This window comes from Martes martes (assembly GCF_963455335.1).
Source record: "Martes martes genome assembly, chromosome: 1".
Taxonomy (NCBI): domain Eukaryota; kingdom Metazoa; phylum Chordata; class Mammalia; order Carnivora; family Mustelidae; genus Martes; species Martes martes.
Window position 1 is genome coordinate 147,718,936 of NC_137888.1, and position 22,348 is coordinate 147,741,283.

Sequence of the window (22,348 nt, forward strand, 5' to 3'; positions counted from 1 at the left end):
CCTTACCCAATAGTTTCTCATTGCCCCTGGTTGGCACCACCTGCCGGGCACCCTGCTTTCCCCAGCCATACATAGTTTGGTTAGTCAGATGACTCTGGAGTGCTCCCAGAAGAAGTTCCATGTCTAGCTGGGTTATGGGGTACAACCGAGAGCTAACTCCCCTCCTACACCAAGGTACTAGATTACAGCCAGGTTCTGTTCCAGAAAATTCCCTGGAGGAGCAATTGACCCTTTAGAAATTAGAACAAACTCAGGCACAGAACTGGACATGGCTGTGAGTAATGGTAGGGAAGTCTCCCTGAACTCTTTATTCCACTGCAGGGACCAGACCAGATCTTGGAGGGTCTATTCAAACTGCAGGTGTCCGCAGGTGGCCCAGGTGATTACAGGAACCCTGGGAAGATAGGACAGTCTGAGGTCAGTATCAGTGGATTGAAGGACCATGGTCAAAGGCCCACATCCCCGATTGCTCTGATAGCCCTGGCCAGGCCCACCCGTGGCCTGGCATGCCGCTGGTTCCCCAGGTGAGTAATGTCCTGTCACAGACCAGGGAAGGCGGAAAGCTCCATATCAGCTCCTACTTATTCTCTTTCCCAAGTGGTACTTGTTCAGAAAGCAAGGCACACCTTGAGCTGTGCCTGAGTCTGAGTTGTAGAGCTGGAGTTTCCTGTACCTGATGGTGTAGACCTGAGCTCAGTCTTCCCACAGGAGGGACTCCCAGCCCTCATCCTCAGGCAATCCTACTACAAGGCCAAGGAGGCAGGCCTTTTGAGGAATGCCAGCCGAGGGCTTCCTGGCTGATTGCCAGGGATGAATTCACCTGAGAGTGGCAAATCTTCCAGGGTAGACTGGAAAAGCCAACTCCTATCTCTAGTTTTGAGGCTTCTGTGTCAAACCCTGTTAAAATAGGGAGAGGATTCTTCAGCCAGAAGGCTGAGTAATCTTGTCTCTACCCTAAAGTCAATCCACAAGAGGATCCTTTTAGAAATCTGAATAGCCAGAGACATTTTTGTGAGCAAGCGCTCAGATAGCAGTGTGTTTGATGACACAGTGACAGGTGACTTAGTAAAGTGACCTGCATCATGGAGACTGCTGGTGCTGTGCACACTCTCCTTTATCATCTGGCTGGGGAGCTTGAACAAACTGGCCTAGTAAATCATCCTGGCAGCAGGCAGGGAGGAAGAGCGGGGGGAGAGGTGCTCTGCGAACCAGGGAGGGAGGTGCATCGGAAGGGTGGCAGTGACCCAGGCCAGGATGGGGGCATGGTGACAGGAGACAACTGGTCAGTTCATAGGTTCCAATTCTTCCAGTTTCTTGAGTGAGAAACTGATCTTTACGTTCAAAAGAGTTTCCCTGTGCACAGTTTAGGGAAATTCTGACAGTCACAGTCTTGTTGGGAAGGCTCTGCCGGTGCAAACCCAGTTGTGTATGCAGGAACACAAGATGTCAGGGCCGAGGGACAGCCTGGCTCTATCCAGCAGTCACAGAGTGTGTGCCGCACCCCATCACCATCACCGAGGCGAATTTTCCTGGTTACCTGTCCTTGAGTCACTTAGCATATAACGTTCCAGGCCCTTCCAGCAAACATCTATTGCTATCTAGATTTCCGAAAGACTTCTCTTGTTGACAGAGATGTGGGATCACCTCGCCTACTGACTTAATGCTGTCGATTTGTTAGCCAGGTTTGACTGAAGAGCCTCAGGGAAGCAGATAGGAATGGGGGGAGATAAAGGGGAAAGGGGTGTGGCTGTCTTCTGGTGGCTCATGGCAGAGGGAGGGAGGGGGTATTGTAATCCTGGGAGCCGATGCTGCGGAGGGAGGTGGCGGTGGGATCACAAAGGGTCTTGTGTGCCAAGTGAGGGAGTCCGAGCTCTATCCTGTAGGTTATTGGGGGAAAGTAGAGGGCTTTGAAGAGGCAGTTTTGTGATTAGCTTTGTTTTTTACCACTCGATTGGGTATTCTTCCTTCCTTACCAGCCCAATGGTATACGTGAAATTACAGTGATAGGGAGATCATGTGTTGCGCCCATAATTGCATATTCTCTTTCCACCTGCTGAACAGAAGGACCCTATACCAACCGTGAGGTCTCAGGGAGGCCCTGAGAGGGCGGCTCCTGCTGGGTCTAATTTTGGGGTCTGTTGCAGCCAGGCCACTGTCCCACTCCCAGCCTGGGTTAAAGTTGGTGTCCGCATCTCCTACTGGTTCTCCTGCCCCAGACCATCTGTGCTCACCTCTCCTGCAGGTGGGGATGTTACTTATTCTCTGTGTTCTGTCCTGTCACAGCATCCCATGGCAGGTTACTTAGGCCCAGAAGTATCACAGGACTTTTGTCAACCTTCGTCCTTTTTTATTAAGACTTTACTATTTATAAATACAAATATAAAATATTTTATATACGTAAATAAAGAAAATATTGTATATATCTATGATAAAGATGAAGATTAAGGTTTGCAACCAAAGTTCTTTTTTACTTTGAGACCTCCCAGAGCATGGGGCTGGATTTGAGGCTCCCTCTTAAAGAAACCTTTGCAAGTGTGTCCTTTGGCTGGATGCTCTTCAGCCTTCCCAGAGACAGGTCATCCGTGTGAGTTTATGGTTGTGTTTAAGTGAATTCCCAGCAACTCAGAAATATTTTAGAAGACGAATTGTATTTTGGAAGCTTCTCTGTTACAAATGCTGTGTGTCTCTCTTTCAAGGTGGAAGTTCTGTAGAGGAAAGCAGGGAACACCGTGGAGGCAGGCAGGGCCTGGAATCAAGGCAAAGGATCTCAGAGCCCGGTTCTGCCATTTAGTGTGTGACTTTGGACACGTTACTTAGCTTTGGTCCGTCTCAGTTTTGTCATCAACAAAATGGGGATGATGATGCTATCTATGATGTAAAATTGTTATGAGGCTTAAGTGAATGAAGGACACAGCTGTGCCTTTAGTACTTCCGATGTGCAGCCTCTTTCTGCTTCAGGGGACAAGGACGGTGCAGTTGCAGCAGTGCAGAGACGATTACGTTAGTGACATTTTCAGATGGCCAAACTGAGGGACGCTGATTTGCCTTTCAAATGAGCACTGTTGCAGGAGGTTAGAGATTATTTTTCTCTGGAGAAGATTCAGGCTAAGGCTGCCAACCATTTTTAGGGGGGATTTACAATGTAGCTTTGCCCGGGGTCAGGGAGATAGATAATCTGACCCGGGCGTGAATTGTCTCTGAGAATCCATGGCTCCCATCGTGCCACGAGGAGGTGCTTGGACAAGTGAGCTGTTAAAAAAGACAAGTTGCAAAAGGAAAAAAATTACACCCTTTTGACTCTTGCACTCGGGTGGTTCTGGGAGCAAGGTACTGGTGGCTCAGAGACTAATGGAATAATTGCTAGAAGCCCCCAGCTCCCCTCGGGCAGAAGAGGATCCAGGAGCAGAAGGTTCCTGAGCTGCTAAAGAAGGCTGGGTCTTCCCACCCCGGCTGCGGAGCCTCTGGGGCTCCTCACCGCTGAACCTGCAAGGCGGGAAGTGTCTCATGAAGTTTATTGTCTCAAGCTTCTCTCCTTTTTGATAGTCAGGAAATGCGCTATGACTGCTCTAAACCCAAAGAGCCATCCAAACCCAGTATCACCGCAGCTTTCTGCCCCAGACCCAGTAGGTGGGACAGATGGGGTGCTCACTGTGGCCAGGCTGGGTGGTAGTCTGTGCAGAGGGCTTGCGTCCCCATGTCCTTTGGCATTTCCCAGTGCAGGTGGATTTCATCGGGCTGACCAGCCACCAAGAGAAGGGGTGTCTTTTCTCCACATGTCAACCCCCCATTTTTGTGTAAAAATAATTATCTGTTTTCAAAAGCTTATTGCTATTAAAGCTTTAGTAATTAAATAAAGTCAATTTTAGAAAAGAAAAAAAATTCCCCTTTCCACCAGCATCATCGTTTTTGCACATTTCCTTCAGGTGCAAATATAGTTTTAAAGATTTGCAACCACTAGTCAACCATGTGTAGTCTGGTCTTCACTCAACATTATGTCGTAAGCATCATTAGTGTTGCTATACGATTTCATAATTATTCTTTAGAGCTTTATGACAAATATTCCCCTGCATTACTAGGCCATCATTTATTTAGTCATTTCTTATTAATGAAGGTTTAGATCATTTTTGACTTTGGCTATGATGGTGACTATTGTGAGAACATCTTTGTATTAATAGTTGATTTCTTCTATTAAATTCTTCCTCTGGGTGAAATACAGGGACTGGGCTTACTGGGCTGAAAGTTATGAACATTTTCTCCTCCTCCTTAATACGTATTATTTTCCAAAAGGTTTGAACCAATTTGCAAGATTACCAGCTATGCATGATGCTACCATTTCCTGTTCAACTTTACTCACATTGCCTGTTACCATTAAAATTTGTATTATTAATTTTTATAGCTAAGACACAGTGTCTCACATCTACTTCAATTGCATTTCTTGAATTTTTTGTGTCTTCCCTTTATCTGACCCTTTTGTCCAGGAAAACTTACCAATCCATCCTACCCTGCTGGCCTTAACTTTCTAGGACGTCTCTACATTACCCATGTTAATCCTGAATCTGGTTTCAATGATTCTTAAACCCGGGGAGGATTTCCCTGTCTGCCCCTGGCTTCTGCCAGATTTGATTCTTTTCCAGGCTCTTCTAGTGTGCACGTTCTCTAGCTAACTCCTCCAGTTGTTTCAATTAAGGAATTATTGTTCCATGCTCTCTGGATAGCATTCCTCCCTTTCCTGACGGTAGGCACTGATTTAGACAGTACAAATGGGAAGGACCATTTCCCCATACGTTTGAGGACAGTGTGTTTTCTCTTGTGGGAGTTGCCCATGTCCTCTGCTATATCCTTCCTTCATTTATTCATTCACTGCAAAAAAAAATATTACTGAGTGCCTAAGATGTTCTGGATGGTAGAGCTATGACAGTAAATGTATAGTCTCTGCCCTCATCCAGCTCAAATTTTACTGGGGCACACACACACACTATTAATAAGCAAGTGAGTGAATGAATAATATATCATGCTACAGGATCAAGAAACCAAGTAAGGTAAAGGGACAGAGAAGGCTGGGGAAATGTGGGCAATGGTGTCCTGCCACTACCTTGCACCAGCTCTTGAAAACTGTGTGCATCCCTCCCAGCCCCTGTTCAGTGACCTCATGTCTACAGCTGGAAATTGGTCGTGGTGGAAGTGTTTACATCACACACATAAAATGCTACAATTCAGAGGCAGCTGGCGTTAAACTTGTTAAACTTTTATCAGCACACAGCTGGGTATGGGGTGGCTACTTTGAGTGGGTGAGTCAGGGAAGATCTCACTGAGAGGGTGACATTGGACAAGGAGGAGATGAGGCCATATAGGTTTTCTGGGAAAGAACATTCCAGCCAGAGGGAACAGCCAATGCAAAGTCCTGAGGCAAGTTGTGGTTGTATATTTTAAAAACAGCAAGGAGACCAGTGCAGCTGGAGCATATTTGGAGGAAATGAGTTGCATAACAATGGTGGTAAGTGATGGGAAACAAGGGGGAGACTGGTTAGAGACAAGATCAGATGTAGGCCTTGTAGGTTATTGTAAATATTTTGGCTTTTACTCCTGATTTGAGATGGAAGTCATTGGAGGATGTTGAGCTGAGAAATGACAAGTTCTGATTTATGTTGTAAAGGATTACTCTGGCTGCTGTGTTGAGTATAGAACTATAGGAAGGCTGAATTCCAACCATTAGCAGGCTTTTGAAATAATCCAGGAGAGAGTTATGGTTGTTTTGATTGTTACTGGAGGTGAAGAAGTGGTTAGATTCTGAATACACAGTCGAGGAAGGACCCACGGTATTTGCTGAGATCAGATATGCTGCTTGTGAGAAAGAAGGCAAGGATGACCCCTTTCTATTAAGACCTTTTCTTATGGTGACATTAAAGAAAATGTTTTAGTTTAGGAAGATCTCAGGTATGGTGGCAGAGTCTACCACTTAGCTCTTTGGTTCTTCTTTCTTCCTTCTACACAAATTTTATTCTGAGGAAAGATTTCCTTTATCTATGATTTTGAGCAGTCCAGTCCTAAGTGAACCAAGCACAACTGTGAGGAGAGTGGGAGAGGTCCACAAAAATCCATTCTCCTCCTTTCTCATACATAGTAGCAGAACTGACGTTGGGCATGAAGCACCTGGATGCATCTCTGGGACCAAGTGTGACTAAAGGAAGGGGAGTGGAAGTATCAATTCCAGGGTGATCCCCCCACACAAGAGAAGATATTTTTCCTCTTTAGAGCTCATAAGCTGAAACACCCATGTCTACCTGCTGATGACTTAGCTTTGACCACAGAACCAAGAACTGTGGAGTAACAGGATGGAGAAAACTGAGGTTTTGAGGTGGCCATGAGGAGCAGAACTTCTATCTCACATCTTCCCTCAGGACTGTTATGTGAGAGAGAAAATACAATCTTCTTAAAGTCATAGTTTCTTGGAGGTATTTTGGTACAGCAGCTTAAACTTTACCCTAATATAAGAGTCCATTCCAAAACAAACCAACCAACCAGGAGAAAATCAAAAAGTTGGGAGCAGCATCGTTCAGTTGAGGAATGAAGTCTGCGGGATCAGAACTTTTAAATGAGTATAAAATGGAGGAAGACCAAGGGCAGAAGGACATCCAGGAGCCAGGAGCATCTGTGGACGGCTGGCCATTATTTTGGTGGGAATAGTGTGAACAGATTTACACTGGAAACAGTGAGGAGAAAGACATTGGGTGAAAGAGAGCAAAGAATGCTGGAATTTTAAGGCAGGAAGATTTTCCCAGCATGAGACCAATATGTACTGGGAAGTGGGGGCTGAAGTCAAAAGCTTATAGGGGAAGTTGTTCTGTTGTGAAGAAGGGAAAACATGAGAAATCATCCTGGGAGCTTGCAGTCACTGAAGAGGTGGGTAGGAATGATCCAGTAGGTCTTTTGAAAAATATGTCTTTTATTGGCCATGCACTAACCTTGATCTATGCTAAGGGAGGGGGAAATAGACACCTAACAACCTTCCACATTAAAGTTAATGGGGAATCTCCTATAAAGTCTAAGGGCAGAATATGGCATGATGAATCTGTATGATTATTTCATGAAGCTTCCCAAAGATAAATAAGGCTCTTAAGAGACGTGTTTATTGGTGAACAATTTATATCCGTGTATGTGGCATCAGCTGGAATGTAATACACAATTGCTGAGGATAAGGCAGGAAACGATTACCAGGTTTGGCTCCAGCTGGCGCTGGCCCTGTGGGAATGTAGTAAATAACTGCCGAATCACAATGAAGATAAATTGGTGCACTGGGTGAGTACTTCCAGAGAGCCCGTACGTACCTCTTTACTCTCTTTAAGGAGCTGGTATTACCTGGCCCTTGGGGGAAGCAGCAAGGCTTGCCTTGAAGACCACTCAGGAGGCCAGGTCAACATCTTTGGCAGAAGGAAAGGAGTGGTGTTCCAATACTCCAGGGTCCTGTTGAGGCAGCTGTGTGAGCCTAAGTTTTGCTGGAAAGATTGGGCTTCCATCTTTTCCATAACCCTGTGGGCACCTACAGCTGGAAGAGCTCTGCCCACTTCCCTTCTCTCTGTAACTTTGCTGCTCTGAGGGGACATTCCTATGGTTCCATTCCTCGCCCCCCAAATATGCCTATGTCTTCTGTGGTTTGCTTTTACTCCCCGACTCTGGAGAGGCTACTCTTGTTATCAGTGCTCAGCACGGTGGTTAATTAACACACAGACTGTGAATGAGCCTGCTTGGGTGCAAATTCTGGCCATGCCATGGGAGGACTTTAGTGTCGATGGATACCCAGAGAACAGGACATTCAAGATTATGGGAGTAACCAGTAGTTTCCAATGCATTCTCATAAGGTGAAGGCTGGAAAAAAAAATGCCCAGTTGGTTTGGTAGTTTGGGAGGTAATCAATGATTTTAGATAACAATGGCAAGCAGTTATCCAATGCTTCTGCATTCTAGACTCAAGCTAAGCCTTGTATTATATTTTTCAGGTAATCCTTAGAATACCTCTTCAATTAATAATGCCTAACACTTCTTGAGTGATTACCATGTGTCATGGATCAGCTAACTCAATCCCCAGCTCTTTGTTTGTGTCTGTTTATCCACTATGAACTCCATGACAGCAGGAATTGACTCTAGCTTTTTCCTTACATTCCTAGAACACTATAGGCATATCACGGGTACCCAATACATGCTGATTTAAAAGAATGGGCACATGGAGAAGTGGACTGGGGTCCAGCTGAGATTAGGTCTCCCACTTAAGAATAACACCCTCATTAGTTGGGTGTACATGCAGAGGTCTGTCTCCCTAGGCGAAAACTTCTAGAAGAACTGAAGAAGTCTATTAGATACAAAGTACAGAAAAGAGGGTGAAAAATGGGTGTCAGCATCTACATGGTTATGGTTCTTCAAAGTAACCTGAATTGGATAGGGTGGGGCAGGAATGAGGACCATTTTGGGGAAGCATGAAGTAGATACCAGTAGGACTTATGTTAAGCCAGTGTGGATATTATTTATCACAACAATTATTCCATGCTTCTTTTCATTGTGACTTTGCAGGTCTCCCTATCAGGAAGTAAAGTCTGTTGCTCTATTTCTTAAATCTGTATTGGCCTTATGACTTACTTTAGCCAATAGAAAGTGGCAGAAGTGACACCACTCCATTTCTGAGCCTAGGACTCAAAAGGCTTTTGGGCTTTTCTCTCTCTCTCTTTTTTTTCTTTTTTGTTTGACAGACAGAGATCACAAGTAGGCAGAGAGGCAGGAAGCAGGCTCCCCGCTGAGTAGAGAGCCTGACGTGGGGCTGATCCCAGGACCCTGTGATCATGACCTGAGCTAAAGGCAGAGGCCCTAACCCACTGAGCCACCCAGGTGCCCCTTGGCTTTTCTCTCTTAAAAACCTGTACGGTAGGGGCATCTGGGTGGCTCAGTGGTTTAAGCCTCTGACTTTGGCTCGGGTCATGATCTCAGGGTCCTGGGATCGAGCCCCACATCGGGCTCTCTGCTCGGCGGGGAGCCTGCTTCTCCCTCTCTCTGCCTGCTGCTCTGCCTGTTTGTGATCTCTCTCTCTCTGTCAAATAAATTAAAAAAAAAAAAAAAAACCAAACCTGTACGGTAATGTGAACAAGCCCAGGCCAGCCTGCTAGAGGATGGCAGACTAAGTGGACCAGAGAAGCTAAGTTAGCCCAGGTGTTCGTCTTCAGAAATGTGAGAGCATGGGGAATGTCAGCAAAGCCAACCAAGAGCTGACCCACGTCTGACTGCAGGTGCATGAGGGAGCCAAGCCAAGAACAGAAAGACCATCAGCTGAGCTCAGGCCCAGCTGCCAGGACACAGTATCATGAGCTAGAGGTAAGGTTTTGGTAAGGTTTTAGGCCACATAGTTTGGGGTTGTATGTTATATAAGCATAGATAACTAATACATCATTTAACCAAGTTGGGGGTGGAACCTGAGAGTCAGAGAAAGTGGTGTGTGTCCCTTTGCCCACACTTAGCTTTCACTGCAAACAACTGCCATTGTTTCTTTTTACACTTAACTTTCCTAGGCATTGCAGGGGAAAATTTTTTTTTCTTCCTTTTTAAAGATTTACTTATTTATCTGAGAGAGAGAAAGAGAGAGAGAACATGCATGCACAAGTCGGAGAGAGGCAGAGGAAGAGAATCTTTGGCAGATTTCCCACTGAGTATGGAGCCCCATGAGGGGCTCAATCCCACAACCCATGAGATTATGACCTGAGCCAAAATCAAGAGTCAGATGCCCAACAGACTGAGCCACTCAGGTGCCCCAGAGAGGAAGATATTTGACTGAGATCTAGGTCAGTGACCCAGCTGATAAATCAGTCTGTCGACATCCTGTCTGCAAAGGTGTAGCTCCAGAGCCCTCTGCATCTTTGGACATTATCCCCAAGGAAAGCCAGCAGCCATGGCTACTCCACCTACAAAGGACCCATGTCAGCTCCTGCTGCTGGCTCCCTGGAGGTGTGCGGTGAGGTGGGCATGGGAAGGTAAAGACTGTGGTACTGACTAGCTGTGGGACTTAAACTCCGGGAGTCTCAGTTTCTTCACTAGTAAAATGAGGACCGTACTGCTTGCTGCTAGGGTCACTGGTACGATGAAATGAAATACTACATGTATGGGACCCATCTCATAGGATTGGGGTGAAATGTGGGGGAAATTTTGCAGGGCTGGGGCCCAACACAACTGACCTTGGGAAACATGTCTTTCCCCACATGAATGAGGAGACAGTCCTGGTGTTCCCTTCCTGGCCATAGGCTTAATTTACCATGATCTTAGAGCCATCAGAGGAGGCCTGGGGCAGGTGGGGCTTCCCCTTCGCCTGAACTTATGTGCCTGACCCTGGGTCCTGCCTTTAACCACTTAGCTGATGCCCCGGTCAGGACAGGGCCGTCCTTTTGGCAAAACTTCTCTGCTCTTTGTGCTAGCAATGTAGTGTTTAGTGAATTTCTTCCTGTTTTGGATCCCAGAAATGATTGTGTCAGTGGCCAGGGCACGTGTTTTCCTCACAGGAGAACACGGGAGTGGGAATGGTTTGTACATTTGCAGCCAATTGCCTCCTGCTCCCCCCAGGCTGCACCTCCACCCATCAGCACTCCCCCAATTCCTGTGGGTCAGCAGACTGGGCCCACCGGTGTGGATTTATGTCCATCAGAAGTCTGATTGAGGGTTAGCAAGAGTCATTTGAGATGTGATGACAATCACAGTTGTTGCTCCTCTTTCTTTTCACAGACTTTTCCCAGGGGCCTTCTGTCTTAAGCAGTTGCCAATATCTGCTAAAATGCTTAATATTTCCCCATAGCCCTAGAAAACTCTAAAGGAGAAAACATGCAAGCTTTGGGTCATCTATTCTTTTTGCATATTCTTCCAGAATTTTTGTACATACATACACACACACTCACTGATATACATGTATACATTCATATATGTATGTGTCTCTCCAAATACATGTACGTGTATACATATGAAGAGACAATACCTGTATGCTTGTATGCACATGCATACATACATGTCTGTATGTAAGATGGGATCATACTGATTAGTGGCCTCTTATTTTCCCGTAATACATCATAAACGTCTTTTCTGATCAGTAAACCTTTAGTAAAAGATGACAACCTGGTGGCTTGGGGGTCTTGTTTGAATTTGAATGTCTTAGGGAGGGGTATGTATCCTTTGGTCCCTGACTGGCATTAGGGGTGTTTGAGATTGCCATCCCAAGTTTTATATCATTATTTATGATTATTAGTACCCTACCATAACAATCATTATTTCTCAATAGTAACTGGCATTGGGGGTCAGATAATTCTGTTTTCTGGGACTGTTTTGTACAGACACACTTAGCATCTCTGACTTCCACTGACTCAAGGCCAGGGGTGTCCCCAGGTCAATGTGACAACCCAAACTGACCCTGGGCACGGCCAAACTGGGCCAACTGACATTATGGATTCTCTTTCCTAGATACATTTGAGTATGGAGTTGACACATTCTCATTTACCTAGGGACAGTCCCAGGTACTTTTGTGGTCTTCCAATAAGATGTACTTATTTGTAGCCCTCCTTTCCTCTCAGAAGGTCCTTGTTTGGATGATAAACCATTTGGTCGCTCCAAGTATAAGGCTGTACTTCAGAAATGGTTACATTGTCAGAGTTCTGGGCAGGAGACACTAGCCTTCCCAGACTTAACCCATTTGTCTGATGGTGGATGGTTTCCACTGGGTGGTGCCAGGGACAGATCCTACTCTCTGCTCCAGGGCTAAACATCAGGGGCATTCAATGACAAGGGCATATTAAAAAAAAAAAAAAAGTGAGTAAAGAATTGGCTTAAGGCCAGAGTTAGGCTGGAGAAACAGGATGTCCACTGACCCCTTGCATTCAAGAAGACCCAGAAATTTACAAGGAGGGACAACCTCTTTTATCCACCTGCTGTGGAACCTCAAACAGTGAGACAGTCTGTGAGTGTGGTATTAACACTTACATTATATACTGCATGGATATTTCTGTTTTATATGTAAAGATTAAGCATTTTTCACTGAAGGAATATTTGCCCCCTTAGGGACAAAACCACTCCTGTTAAGAAGGCATGGCCTAGAGAGGCCAGCTCAGGCTCCATGTTTTATAGACTAAACCCAAGGAGAGGAAAGAAAGCAGAACATCAGTGTGTCAAGGGCTTCAGGGTCTCTCTCCACCTTGGAAGCTGGCATTTCTCCTGAGCCCATCTTCAGGTGGAGAGTCAGCTTTGTTTGAAAACCCCAGCCACAGATTACAGAGATCACTTGGGCCAGAACAGAACTCAAGGCTCCCAAGTCTTGGGATAGAGCTTATCACTTGAGTCCATTCTGTCTCTCCCTGGATTTCTTCCTAAAATGCTTAAACCTCCACTCCCATTTACATCTAAAAGATGGAATAGGTCTGGAAGGACCAGATACCTCAGAGAGAAGGCTCCCAGAAGTTTCAGAATGTTTGTTCAACAGTCATATACGAGGCAAACGCAGTGGAGTGAGGCTTTTTCTGTGGGCTGGTTGGAGAGGTGGATTCCATTGTATCTGACTTTAGAAACTTTGTAGTTGACCCCCTCATGAGAGGACACTTACTTCACTCACTCAAGGTTCCAGAAAGGTTTTCCCCAGGAGTCATGCCTAGGAGCGTCTGGTTATCTGGGAGGTGGAAGAGGACTCACCCCAAACCTCCTGACTGCAAAGGAGCTGGGCCATCAGCATGGAAGGTGGTTGGGACTGACCTGGCTATAGACCCTGCTTCTGCCTGATGCTGTTTCCAGCTGGATCCTTCAGCATTTAGAGCCAGCTCCATGCAGGAAATTTGTCTTGTGTTGAAAGCTGAGGCTCTTGCTATTGTTCATTCTTATTTATGGCCTTTTATGGGATTGGTGCTCCTTTAGAGAGACCTGTTAGCTAATCCTTGAGGGCAGCTCTGTTTATTGACACATGATTTGCTCTGCATTAGTTATGCTTGAATCATGGGCATTACTACAATCTGGAAGACCACAGAATTTTACAAGAGGAGGTGCCTTTCCTTCCATTAGTTTTCTCAAATGTCCTCTTGGAACTTGCTCATCTAACCTCACTTCGGATTCATGCTTTTCATTAGGAATGGTGTATTGCTACTGGATTTAAAAACTAAAACCATTCTGAACATACACGGTAAGAAACATTTGGGGAATCATTTACATGTTAATATCAACATTAATCTAAATAACATTAATATTATTTATTAGTTTCCATGGGCCAGATCTATGCTAAGTACTTCCATGGACAAACTCATTTAATCCCTATAGCTAAATTATGATATATGAATTCCCTCCAGGGTAAAACTGAGGGTCAGAGAAGTTAAGTAACTTGATCAAGAGTACACAGCCACTGAATGCCAGAGTATTATACTGGCTCAGAGAACTCAGGGGAAGAGTGTCCCATTTACCTGTTCTCTCCAAGACACATACACTCTCAGCATGTCTGCTTACTGGGAATGCAGTGTGGAGTCACAGAGACAGCACTGCTCCAAAGTCAGAAAGTCTGGATATGAGTAGCAACACCTACCCTGTCTATATTGAGTTTATTATAAAGATTGAGTGCTACAATCTGCATGACTAAGGTCTTTATAATTGTAGGTTGTGCTAGATTTTACAAAAGATGGCTGTTACGTATATATACATACCTGTCTCCACATGTCTTACACCACACACACACACACACACACACACACACACACATCCAGTGTTGATAGGCTTATATCAGGTTGCTCACAGTTGGACAAGCTGTTCTTGGGATTAGGATTTCTGGACTGGAAGAGGCCTAAGAGATCACCACACTTTACAAGTTAGGGCAGCCAAGTTTGGGGAGAGATTTCTTTTTTACTTTCCCCAGGGTCAGCAGAATGACAGTGAGGCTTACAGACTAAATGACTCAAGGGTAGGCAGGGACCAAAAGAGTTGTAACACGTAAATGTAATGTTAGAAAGCTTGGATCATCTGTGGGAAGAACCCAGACCAGATTAGGAGAGGAGCAGACTGGAACCAGAGGGACAATCACGATGGCAGGGAGAGCAGGAAGTGACAGTTTCAGGGGGCTGGACAGTGCTATCTGTAAGGCAGGGTATTCAGAAAGCTTTATACCTGAGCTGACCTGATGCTGTTTCTTCTTCACGTCTTCACTTTTCTTTTCATGGGCAATGTGCAGTGCTCCATGACTGCATATCTATGGGTAATTGGGTTTCGCCATGTTCAGGGAGGCTGACTTAAGAGCAAACATTTGACATCTTACCAAGAGGCTGGATTTTGGAGTGCACTAGAAGGTATCCCCAAGGGCAAGTCAAACTTTCGAGACTAGAAGTGCTCAGGTAAAGGGCCTATAATGAGTCAACTGAACCTCAGGTGAGAAGATGAGGGTGAAGGGTTTGATTCCCAAAGAAGGTCAGGACCAGTTGGGTCTTTATAGAAGTGATTCCAGGAGCCAAATTTCCTACTAATCTCACCCATGATGCTCCCACACCCCACATTAACTACCCATTCTTCTCTCCGAGGCCAAGTTGACCCCACACTCCTCTTTCCCCATCTTCCTGCAAATGCCTGGTCCTAGTCCAAACTAGATGAAAGAGTACCAACAAATAATCCAAGTCCACAGCTGACAAAACAACCCACAGCACACGTCCTGTGCCCAGATGGGGACCAGGGTCAACTGTGTCATCTCTCTTTATGGAAGAGAGCATGTTATTATACTAATTACAGTGTACTGGGCTTTACTGGGAACCAAAAATAGAGCTATGTGGCTCCTAGGGACAGGCACCAACATTCTTTTGGCTTCCTTGGCTATGGAGATTTTTTTTTTTTTTTTGAGAAATCTTTGCCATGATTAGGAAAAAAAAGGGGGAGTCTGCCAGAAGCTGTGCTGCCTTAGGCACTTTGAGAAGGGAAGGTGCATTTGACCTATGCCACACTCACATTTGTCCTCTTTCAGGATGCTGTTCCCTATGGTCATGTGTGATTGCTAAAGAAACAAAAGAGGCAACCCCACTCTGTCTTCTACTCCAGTGTTTCGATTTCCAGGCTCTTCACATCACTTAATGAGGAGTTGCACACCACAACCCAGCTTGGGTGGGCCCAAGAGACCTTTTCCCTGGAGAAGAAATTGGAGAGAGTTTCGTGCTGACTCTGCAACAGGATGAGAGAAGGAATTAGCATTTATTGAGCTCCCGCTGTGTGCTCTTCTGCGCCAGAGGCTTTTGCTGAACACCACAAAATGTCTGGAAGGTAAATGAAGAATTGAAAGCTCTGGATAGAGAAGCCAAGGGTGGAGGTGGAATCTGGGCCCAAGTCTGTTCATTCCAAGCCCAAGTTCTCCCTGTGTGTATCAGGATTCAATTAGTCCACGGCAGAAAGGACAGACTTCTTAGTGGCCGAGCTGCCAGTGTGATAGCTCTTGGGAGATAGAGTGGAGGTGAAATGGGACAGGACAGGAAACACTCCTATTATTTCTGTTCTCAGGTAGGCACAATCAACCGATGTTCACAAACCCAAATGCCTTTGGTGGCCCGGTGGGATATGTAAACGTGAATGAAGTGTGGTGAATAGGGAGTTGAGGGGACAGAACTATAATGGAACCAGGACACGCATGTTCCATTGGAAGACATCAGCATTCACATTTTTAAAAACATTGTTGGCCAAACCAAACATGTCTATGCACCCACCAGGACCAAGGACTGCCATTTCAGGACTGCCAATTCGAATGTCTGTCTAAGCATCAAAGCATTGTATAATGTTTGATCTCTTCATTTTTTTTTTAAAAAGGAGAATAAATATATTACATATACAAATTAAAAACTATACATGCACACATGCAGACATAGGCATGTGCATATACACACACACACACACACACATACATATATATATATATGTCTCTCGAGTGGAAGGAATGTGATGAGTGTTACATTATTATTTGTACTTTCCCTTCAAATTCCTTTTACATATTAAAAGAAAATACAGCATGTGAGAACTGAAAGCAGCCTTAGTGCTTTACTTGAACTCACCCATTTTGTAGATTAAAAAAACGGAGGTCCAGAGAGAAGAAGTCTTCTCAGTTTCACATAACTGTTGGGAAAGCCAAATCTGGGCCCTTCACTTCTTGTCCAGCATCCTTTCACTACAGACTCATCCATGCACAAGTGTATGGGCTAGACAGAAGTCAAAGCATCATGAATGGAAACACTTGCAGTAGTGGTTTACACTGATTTAAGGTCAAGACTAGGCAGTGTGACTATGTCCAACCGGCAGAGGGGGACCAGACAGAATTTGCTTCTGAGGCCTCCTGGCTAAGTGCCACTGTATGATGGAATGAAGATGTAAGCCTGGTGCTCTAACACAACCCCCACTTGGCTTGGGTTATTTCTCTGCTGTGAGAGTCCAGGTGGGAGATATCCTGAGGAGGATGTCCTTTCTCTGAGAATGGAGTGGTGGAGTCTTCTCTCTGAATGGAGCAAGAGGTTCCAAGTGGACAAGTGAAGGGAGAATTTTCTTTAAGCCAAACTTAAAACCCCACCTGGGCTAAGATTTGTCCTAACTCTACATGAAATGTGCTTTGAATTCCTTGGGAAAAGAATCAGAATATCAGAGCTGGGAAGAACTCTGGAGAATAATAGTTAATAGTTAATAGTTAAACTACTCATTACTAATGGGGAAACAGGTGCAGAAGTAGAAGGTGTGATCACCCTTATGGCATGTGTGTTCTGGGAAAATAGTTTTTTGAGGGTCCCTGTATATATAAATAATTTGAAACAATACTAAGAAATCATAATTTAATAGTTACCATATAATAAATGTTAAATAATAATAAAACTATAAGTAGAAAATATAATAATTTTCTAATAAATATATTATAAAATTCATGGGCCCATGTAAGGCATAGTAATTTCTTGGTGAAGATTTAGAATAATGAGTAGAGAAGAGGGACATATGTATTTGTTGTCCTGTCAAGCGAATATTCTTTGTGGACTCTAGGCATTGTGTCTTCCTTTTCTGGGCCATGAAACATCCTTTCATGTTCTTTATTGTGAAATACACCTGGGTAATTTAATATCTCCTGCTATGAGAAAAATATAGCAACACACATAGTGTCATGGCTCCTTGGAAATTCTTTGTGTTGAAACCAAATACATCTTCTTGCCTCTGTGGTTCCCTAATGCCCTCTATTTAATGCTGGCCTTATCATTACTCATGGCGCTCCATCGTGTTCTGCACAATTATGAATAATGGCTTCCAATGACTCTCGCAAAGATTGTGACTGTGCTTCACTTATGATGACCACTGTATCTGTCAGGCTTAACCAGAGAAACAGAATCAGTAGGATATGTGTATATTAAGAAATTTATTGTCAACCGTTGGTTATGCAATTGTGAGAGCTGGATAGATAAGTTCAAACTCCATCGGGCAGGCTGATGGGAAGGTGGGCTGGAACTCTCAGGTATGAGCTAACACTGCTGTTCACAAGAAAAATTTCCTCTTGAAAATCTTGGAGGAGATGGCTGCAGCCAGCTCTAGAGGGAGCAGAGTCTGCAGAGGGGATGGAGTAACTGTCCTGCATGCCCACAGCAGGGGCTTCACAGAGTAAAATATCCCTGTTGCCCTCAGGAACTATAGACTGGACGTGGCACTGTGGTCAGAACACAGTCGAGTGAGAGCCAACCCAGGGGCACATGCACAGGGCTCAGGGCCAAGAGTTGATGGTGAACTATTGTAAGTCCAGAGCCCTGAACTCATCCTGTGTCTGATGTGAGAGTCGCCAAATCAGCATACCAGTTCCATTCTGGCAGCCCAGTCTCATGCAGTCCCTTAACAAAAATACCACACCAGCCAGTGGGGGCAGTCTGTTTGTCAGAACAACCTCATAAGCATGAGTCCCGAAGCCCCTCGGGGCATTAAGTCAACATTATCCATTAGGAACGAAGGTCAGAGAACATTCTGAAAGAGAAATGGGGATGGATCTCACATGGATCCCAGTCTGTGCCCAGGATACCCGGCTGAAATAGTACTATCATCCCGGGATGATTTCAAGTACCTAAGTGTTCTTAGGAATGCCCCGAGGAAGATATTCCAGAGCAAAGGGAGGAGATTATGGGTGCCAAGGCTAGGGGAGTAGAGTACGGGCTCTACTCACTTGTCAAGATCTGAGTGTGGTGCTAGGGGAAGGAAATTGTTTAGGATCACACAGCTGGTTGTTGGCAAACCTGTGGTGTCAGTGAGGTGTGACCAAGAAAGTCGCTACTAGTAATTATTAAGGAACTGAAGCTTATAAAAGCTTCACTAAAAATGCAGTACAGATGAAATTCCTATGAAAACCCCCCTGTTAGTTGCACCGATATGCTTTCTTGAGAGGCAGAGAATTAGAACTAGCCCAATGGGAATGTAATTCGGCAACATCTGTGAGTGCTTTCTAGAGCTAAGTAAGGAAGGGGTGGTTCACTGGGCACATTAGACCAGAATGCCAGTCTACGAAGGGTGCTGAGACACTAAGCCATCACCAAAGTGTAACATAATGGAGAAAGCTGCAGTTCCCAGAGTTCCTGCAGGGATGACAGTCCATACGTGCTCCAGGGATGGAAGTGTAGAAGTGATGAGGGGTTCAAGGGACAAGAAAACACACACACAAAATCCAGAAAACATCAAGAGTTGGCGAAGATATAGAGCACCTGATGCTCTCAAATACTACTGATGGGAGTGTGACTTGGCACCATCTCCTTTACTCTGCCTCTCAAGAAGGTGCCAGCTTCCCCACCGAGAGGATAAGAACTGAGGGGACATGAGATCCCTGGGTATCTATCTTCATAGTCTAACAAAAGAAACTTGTGGAAACATCCATTTCATCCTTTTTTCTGTGTTGAACATTCTCCCAGTTAAACTCTGGACAGCTGGAGCAGCTGGTCATTCTGGGCTTCCAAAGCTGGTCATTCTTGGCCTGCCCTGGTTATACCAAACACTCCACTTCTAGTCCCAAAAAATGTCCTCAAAACTGATGCAAGCTCATCAGCGGTCAGTTAGGGAGTGGACTGACAGGAAGAGACCTAGAATTTGCCCTAATACTGACACCGGATAGGGATTTCCCAAGGAGATGAGAATGGAAGGCATTGCAGGCAGAGAAAATAGCATGGGCACAAAGTGTGGTGTCTGGAATAAGCATTAGCGTCTCAGGAATTTTAAGTAGCTTGAAATGAGGAGTTCAAAACAGGAAGCAGAGTACATAAGGCTGGAAGGGATGGGGAAATGATCATTCATGGATGGTCTTGAATCCTAGGTAGAAAATTCTGGATCTAGCCTCCTCTCCCCTCTGCAATCTCCTCTACAAGAATGCAGTTTCCTCAGTGAAAACTCTTTCCTGTTTAAGGTATTGTCATATTGTAAAACAGTGATGGGAGACCCCTTTCTGCGGTGTTCCACACAGACCCACACACATTCTGTTATGCAAATCTGATTATGCTACAACTCCATCTAAGATCTTCTGTATCTCCAGTCTAGGATTACATGTAGTTACCTGTGCCTGGCATTCAAGGTCACATATGGCCTCTTCTGGCTCACTCTCCAGCCTCATTTACCATTGCTTCTAGGTGATGGTGTTCATGTGGAAAGCAGTATACGAGACATCTGGTGCTATAAAGATGAGCTAGATAAGGTGTCAGTCTGGGTTGTGGGACTGATAAGCAAACTGAGAACTCTGTGTGTAGGATATCAGAGAAGCAGGACCATTTAAGTGTTCAAGGGGTGGGAGAGACCTGGTGGTGGAAATTTAAATCATTGCCTATGAGTGCTTAGAGTCTTAAAGAGCCTGGGGCTTAGGTTTACTAGCTGAATGCCACTTGCTTGTTCTTTCTTTCTTTCTTTCTTTCTTTTTTTAAGAATTTATTTATTTATTTGACAGAGAGACACATTGAGAGAGGTAACACAAGCTGGGGGAGTGGAAGAGGGAGAAGAAGGCTCCCTGCTCAGCAGGGGATGCGAGGCTCCGTCCCAGGACCCTGGGATCATGACCTGAGCCGAGGCAGACGCTTAATGCCTGAACCACCCAGGTGCGCACCACTTGCTCTTTCTGAGGCTTGTTCTCTCCTTTTTCAAATGAGGAAAAGCATTCTTGTCCTCTCCACTTCACAGAATGATTTTGTAGGGTTTAGATGGCACACAGTAACTATTTTAGAATTGGAAAGTATTATTGAAGTATGGACACATCTAGGGAGCTGGAAGGCTCTGTCTCTAGGGAATCTGAACTCAAGAAGGTGGAAATCTAGTTTCACGTGTACATAGACTCCCATGGCTCTAGTTAGGCTCTGCTACCCTCTTATGCAAAAATCAGCATAGAGATGGAGATATTACTAGTGGGTGCATAGTTTTGGCCCTTGGCACCCAGAATGCAATTGGATGTCTCAAGGAGTGAACAGCATGGCCCATCTGCAGGAGTTGGCTGGCAACCTGTTTTGTTTGTGGTCCCTCAGTAAGCTCAGGATGAGGGCGGCTGCAACAGCCAGAGCCCAGTATTGGTTGTGTTCATGATTTGAAAATTCAGAGACAAAGGAATTGGCTGCTGGATGTTTCCTGATGCTTTATGACAGGTGTGGCCCAGGGACCACTCCTCCAAGCCTGGGCGCATCATCCACCATTATAAAACAACTTAATCATTTCTCATCCCTGGCATCCTCACCGCTCTACTGGCTCCTCTCTCCCTCCTCTCTTACATACTAGTGCTGCCTCTTCCTGGGCTACAGCAAGGAATGGCTCTCAGTACTGTGAGCCTTAGGCTGCCAGGGTCAGAGTCAAGAAGGACTGACATTTAGGGAACATCTTTTAGAGCACCAGCATGGTTATCTCATTACCAACTTTTCAAAAAAAGGTACTATTGGCTCCATTTCACCGATGAATGTGCTGAAGTTGAGGGTAATGATTTGGGGGACCCAAGTCTTTCTCACTTCACTGCCTACAGAAGAGGCTAGAAGAAGAAAGGGAAGGGGTTAGAAAATAGAACTGCACTTGGGGTGGAATAAATTGGAGGCTGGGAACAGTATTTCTGGGGCCCACCAGGCTGCACTCGAGGTGACACAAGATGCAATAGGTAGGGAGGAAGGGTAAGAAGAGGAGTAGGCAGATAGTTCTGTCTTAGGTTTCTTTGAAACAAAGGTCCTAGACAACAGACATAAATGAGTCTACACACATCTACACTTCTACTAAACACATATCACTTGTAGGTTTCTATGTGGAGTTCTTTGATTTCCTTGGGGATGGCAGAGCTGGATATATCTCTAAAAGGTCCTGGACATATTCAGGAAACTTTAGAAAAAAGAACTGAGTAGACTGGATCCCACTAAGTCAGGAAGAGGGTCCAGAGCTCTGGGTCTCTGGCTCAGGGCCACCTGTATTTGTCTCTTCCAGTCCTGTCACAGACTGGCTCCTCTTGGGCATTATGGCAATTTGGTCCCACTCCCTCTAAGTCTGAAGACAGTCAGAATATCCCAGGCTCATGTGCTAAGGACTCTTTGTGGGTAGGGGCTGGCAGGGCCCACTTACCTAAGGAAGAAAAAGAGTGGGAGAATCTCCAAAAGGGTTTGGACAGGCTTTCAACAATTCTGCTGTGTGGTAAGCATGAACTTACACAAGATTTCACCTCATTTTGTTGGCTCAGATTAAACCAAGTTCACAAGCACTACATATATGATCCTGGGGTGTAATGCCCAACATGGACAAAACATGCTCACCAGTAACAATTGGGCACTGCAGAGCAACATAAAGACTCAGAAAGAGGTCTTAACAGAAGACTGAGGGGCTCTGAGGTAGGAAGGGGATCAGCATAATATTGCTCCTTCAGTAAAGCAGCAGACGTTGACCAAACTCTTACCCTTCTCTAGTTGCTGGGGAAGTAGATATAAAAGACACATCCTTGTCATTAGGGAATCACAATATAGGTTTGCAAAGACACAGACCATTGTCAAGGAGTTAGGAAAATATCTGACAATAGATGCATGCTCAGGGGATTCTAATACCTAGTCCATATGAGGAAGAGGAAGGTTTCTGGAGGCTGTGACCTCTGAACTAAGTCTTGATGGACAAAGGATGAGTAGACACTAGTACTGGGCATGTCCTTTGAGCTACAAACAATGGGACACTGTTTATCTGTGCAGTGGGTGTTTATGTGTTGGGGACAGAGGCTGGATGGGGAAAGGAAATGCAACTGAGAAGCGGTAAGCACATAGCACAGATGTATCACAAGCCCCTAGTGCTTTGAAGACTCAGAGGAGCCAAGAAAGGAGGTGGTGGATACAACACGTGTTCTACCAGTGTTGCTCTGACTA